This window comes from Miniopterus schreibersii, assembly GCF_964146895.1.
Source record: "Miniopterus schreibersii genome assembly, chromosome: 7".
In the NCBI taxonomy this organism is placed as follows: domain Eukaryota; kingdom Metazoa; phylum Chordata; class Mammalia; order Chiroptera; family Miniopteridae; genus Miniopterus; species Miniopterus schreibersii.
Genome location: NC_138108.1, coordinates 82,606,011 through 82,610,718, shown reverse-complemented (window position 1 = coordinate 82,610,718; position 4,708 = coordinate 82,606,011).

Here is a 4,708-nt window from a genome sequence, read left to right as displayed (position 1 = left end):
TGTACAATATCATATCATCTGTAAATAGTGACAGTTTTACTTCCTCCTTTCCAATCTGGACGCCTTTTATGTTTTCTTCCTGTCTGATGGCTGTGGCAAGGACTTCCAGTAAGTACTATGTTGAATGAGAGTGGTGAAAGTCGACACCCCTGTCTTGTTCCTGTTCTTGGGGAAATGGTTTTAGTTTCTGCCCATTGAGTATGATGTTGGCTGTAGGTTTATCATATATGGTCTTTATTATGTTGAGGTGTGATCCCTCTATTCCCACTTTGCTGAAAGTTTTTATCACAATGGGTGTTGGATTTTTTTTGAATGCTTTTTCTCGTCTATTGATATGATCATGTGATTTTTGTCTTTCAATTTGTTTATGTGATGTATCACGTTTATTGATTTGCGGATATTATACCAGCCTCGCATCCTTGGAATAAATCTCACTTGGTCATGATGTATGATATTTTAAATATAATGCTGGATCTGATTTGCTAAAATTTTGTTGAAGATTTTAGCATTTATGTTTGTCAGGGATATTGGCTTGATAATTTGAAAAGATAAACAAGATTGATAAACCTTTAGCCAGACTCATCAGGTAACAAAGAGAGGACCCAAATAAACAAAATCAAGCAAAATCTTTGTAGTGTCTTTGTCTGGTTTTGAAATTAGGCTAATGCTGGCCTTGTATAAAGAGCTTGAAAGTGTTACTTCCTCTTGGATTTCTGGAATAGTTTGAGGAGGATAGGTGTTAGTTCTTCTTTGAATGTTTGGTAAAATTCCCCTGTGAAGTCATGGGGACCAGACTTTTGTGTCCTGAGAGGTTTTTTTATTACTGCTTCAACTTCATCAGTAGTTTTCAGCCTATTCAGGTTTTCTGACTCTTCCTGACTGAGTTTTGGAAGGTTATATTTTCCTAGGAATTTGTCCATTTCATCCAGGTTGTCCAGCTTGGTGGCATATAGTTGTTCATAGTATTTTCTTACAATCCTTTGTATTTCTGTTGGGTCAGTTGTTATTTCACCTCTTTCATTCCTGACTTTATTTATTTGGATCCTCTCTTTGTTTCTTGATGAGTCTGGCTAAAGGATCATCAATCTTGTTTATCTTTTCAAAGAACCACTCTTGTTTTCATTGATCTTTTGCATTCTTTTTTTAGTCTCTATGTCATTTATTTCTGCTCTGGTCTTTATTATTTCCTTCCTTCTACTTACTCTGGGCTTTTCTTGTTGTTCTCTTTCAGGGTCTTTAAGTTGTAGGGTTAGAGAGTTTATTAGAAGTTTTTCTTGTTTTATTGAGGTATGCTTGTAGTGCTATGAACCTCCCTCTTAGGACTGTTTTCATTGTGTCCCATAGATTTGGGGTTGTTGTGTGTCCATTTTCATTTGTTTCCATGAAGGTTTTTTATTTCTTCCTTGATCTCATTGGTAACCCATTCATTGTTTAATAACATGCTATTTAGCCTCCATGTGTTTGAATGTTTTATAGTGTTTTTATTGTAGTTGATTTCTGATTTCATGCCATTGTGATCCAAGAAGATGCTTGATACGATTTCAATCTTCTTGTAGAGATTTGTTTTGTGTCCTAACATGGTCTATCTTTGAAAATGTCCCACGTGCACTTGAGAAGAATGTATATTGTGCAACTTTGATGTGAAATGTTCTGTGAGTGTCAATTAAATCCATCTGATCAAGAGTGTCATTTAGGGTCACTGTTTCCTTATTGATTTTTTGTCTGGAAAATCTATCCATTTCATTTATATCTTTTCCTGGAGATTCCTCCTGTCCTCTCATTTTGGGCCTGTTTCTTTGTTTCTCCTTTTGGCTGTCTCTTTGTGTTTGTTTCTGTGTATCAGATAGGTTAGCTATGACTCCCTGTCTTCATGGGGTGGCCTTATGTATGTAGTAGGTGTCCTGTGGAGCCAGTGGTTCTATCTCCTTGATCTCCTGAGCTGGGTGTTCTAGGGATGTCCCTTGTGTGTGTTATGTGGGCCTTGCTGTTGTAATTGGGTCTTGATGGCTGTTGGTTTACTTGTGGGTGGTATTGGACCTCAGGCTGCTTACTGAGGTTCTACACTGACCATGTCATGCAAGCAAGACAAAACAAAACCCACCAACCAACAAAAAACAACAAAAAGAGCAAGAAATGGAAAAAACAAAAGAATAATAAAAGGCAAAATTAGAATAATAAGAGAATAAAAAGGAAAGAAAAACTATGAAAGGAAAGAAGGAAAAAAATAAAGGTTAGGAGAAGAAAATGGGAAGAAGTATCAGAAAAGAAAAAAGAGAACAGAATTAGAAAAGGAAAGAGGAAAACAAGAAATATGAAGGAAATGAGAGAAGAAAATAGAAAAAGCAAGAAAAAAAATTGACAAGAAAAAAAGAATAAAAAAGGAAAACAGTGAAGTTTGTAGGATCTTGCTCAGATGCTGCCCAAAGCTGGCCTCCGGGTGTGCAGCTCCCAGGCCTCCTGGGAGGTTCTTGGTGCAGGCCAATGTCAGATGCTGTGCATACCTCACCCTGGGCAACCTGTCCACAGCTACAAGCAACCCACAGTTTGTGGCTGCCTCTGCTGGGGGTGGCTATGCACTGGAAGTACCAAGCTGTGCTCCAAGACTGGCTTTTACCAGCTCAGGGCCCAGGGGCAGGTCAACAAACATCCCAAGGCTCTCCTGAATCCGCCTCTGCCTTCCTCCACCTGCTGGTTGGCTGCCAGGCTTAGTCGTTGAAAAAGCTTAACCCTGAAAAAGCCTCTGGGAGAATCAGGAGGATGTGACCACTGGATCTCCCATGGGGGGTGGGGGGTGGATGCCATTCAAACTTCAGGGAAGATGGTGAGTGTGTTTCCCTGCCCCTGAGCTACACATCTGAGTCTGACCTGGATTTTCCCTGACCTCAGCAGTGGGTGGAGCCTAGGAGACCCAGAGCTTGGGCCTGCTGGAAGCTGGGGTGCGCGGTGTTTCTATCAGATCTCCCACGAGGTTCCTTGGAAAGTGGGTATAATGGCCAAGCCCTAGAGCAAGTCAGTGACAATCCCTGAGACTGCCCAGCCTTCTAAGCCACAGCCCATGCTGCTGACTTTTCAGTGGGGCTTAAAATGCAGGGTGGAGTGACTAGGATTCCAGTGGGTGAGGGTGAGCAGGATTCAGGAGGGTGGTGGTAGTTGCTTTTTCCCAGGCTGATGGCACTTGAAGGGGACTATAGATTGATTGAGCATATAGGCCTGGGTTTATTTCTGGGCTGTTTATTACGTTATATTGATCTGTGTTTTAATGCCAGTACTATGATGATTTAATTACTGTAGCTTATAGTATACATATCAGGTTGTATGATACTTCCAACTTTATTCTTCTTTCTCAAGATTGCTTTGGCTGTTTGGGGTCTTTTGTGCTTACACGTAAGTTTTAAGATTATTTCCTCTAGTTCTGTGAGAAATACCATTGGAATTTTGATAGGCATTACATTAAACCTCTAAATTGATTACGGTAGCATGGACATTTTAACAATGTCAATTTTTCCCATCCATGAGCATGGTACATTCTTTCATTTCTTCGTATCTCATCTTATAGTTATGTGAGTACAGGTCTTTTACCTTCTTGGTTAAATTCATTCCTAAGTATTTTATTCTTTTTGATGCAATTGTAAATGGGATTGTTTTCTTAATTTCTCTGATAATTTGTTATTGGTGTATAAAAATGCAACCAATTTCTGAATATTACAGTAAACCCTTGATTTTGTAGATGTTGATTTAATGGGCTTCAGATTTAATGGACAAAATTTCCAATCTCTATGCCATATGTGAAAATTAACACCCTGTTAATTTTAAAATGCTTTTAACCAAGATTTGCTTATAATTACATCAACAGGTTATTTTTTGTTATTAATTGTTATTTTTAACAAATTTTAGCAAATAGGCCATATGTTGGTAAAAACATGTAGTAATTTTGCTGACATAAATAAATATTACATATCTACAGCTATAGTCTACATATTAAAATCCAAGAGTCACCACTCGTAAATAATGTTTGGGGATGATTAGCACATGAACACACTGCATTGCATGCAGTAATTGGTTCTGTTGTCATGCGGCTTGACTTTCTGCAGCAGTTTTAACAGGTGCTGGCTGATGTTCCACGTGCACTGAGCCATGGTCCAGCCGTCTCCTTTTGTTTACTTGTGGTGACTGGTGAATGCATGCATTTACTAGACCTATTCAGTATAAATTTAAAATACAGTAATACATGTAGAAAACTTTTCTGTGAAATTAAACTTTTCTTACATACTTAATTTTAATTACACAAACATGTCTACATAAGTAAAAACAGGTAAACTAACTAATTTGTCAACATATGCATTTGGAAAACTTACTTTATTACGGACACTCCCTCACCTGAATTAGTCCATTATATTGAGGTTTTTGCTGTAATTTTGTTTCCAACTAGTTTACTGAATTCATTTATTAGTTTTAACAGTTATTTGGTGGAATTTTTAGGGTTTTCTTTAAATAGTATCATGTCATCTGCTAGTAATGACAGTTTTACTTTTTTCTTTCCAATTTGGATGCCTTTTCTTTTTCTTGCCTGATTGCTGTGGCTAGGACTTCCAATATTATGTTGAAATAAAAGTGGTGAAAGTGGACATCTTTGTGTTTGTTTTAATCTTAAAGAAAAAGCTTCCAGTTTTTCACTGTTGAGTATGATGTTAGCTGTGGGTTTTTCATA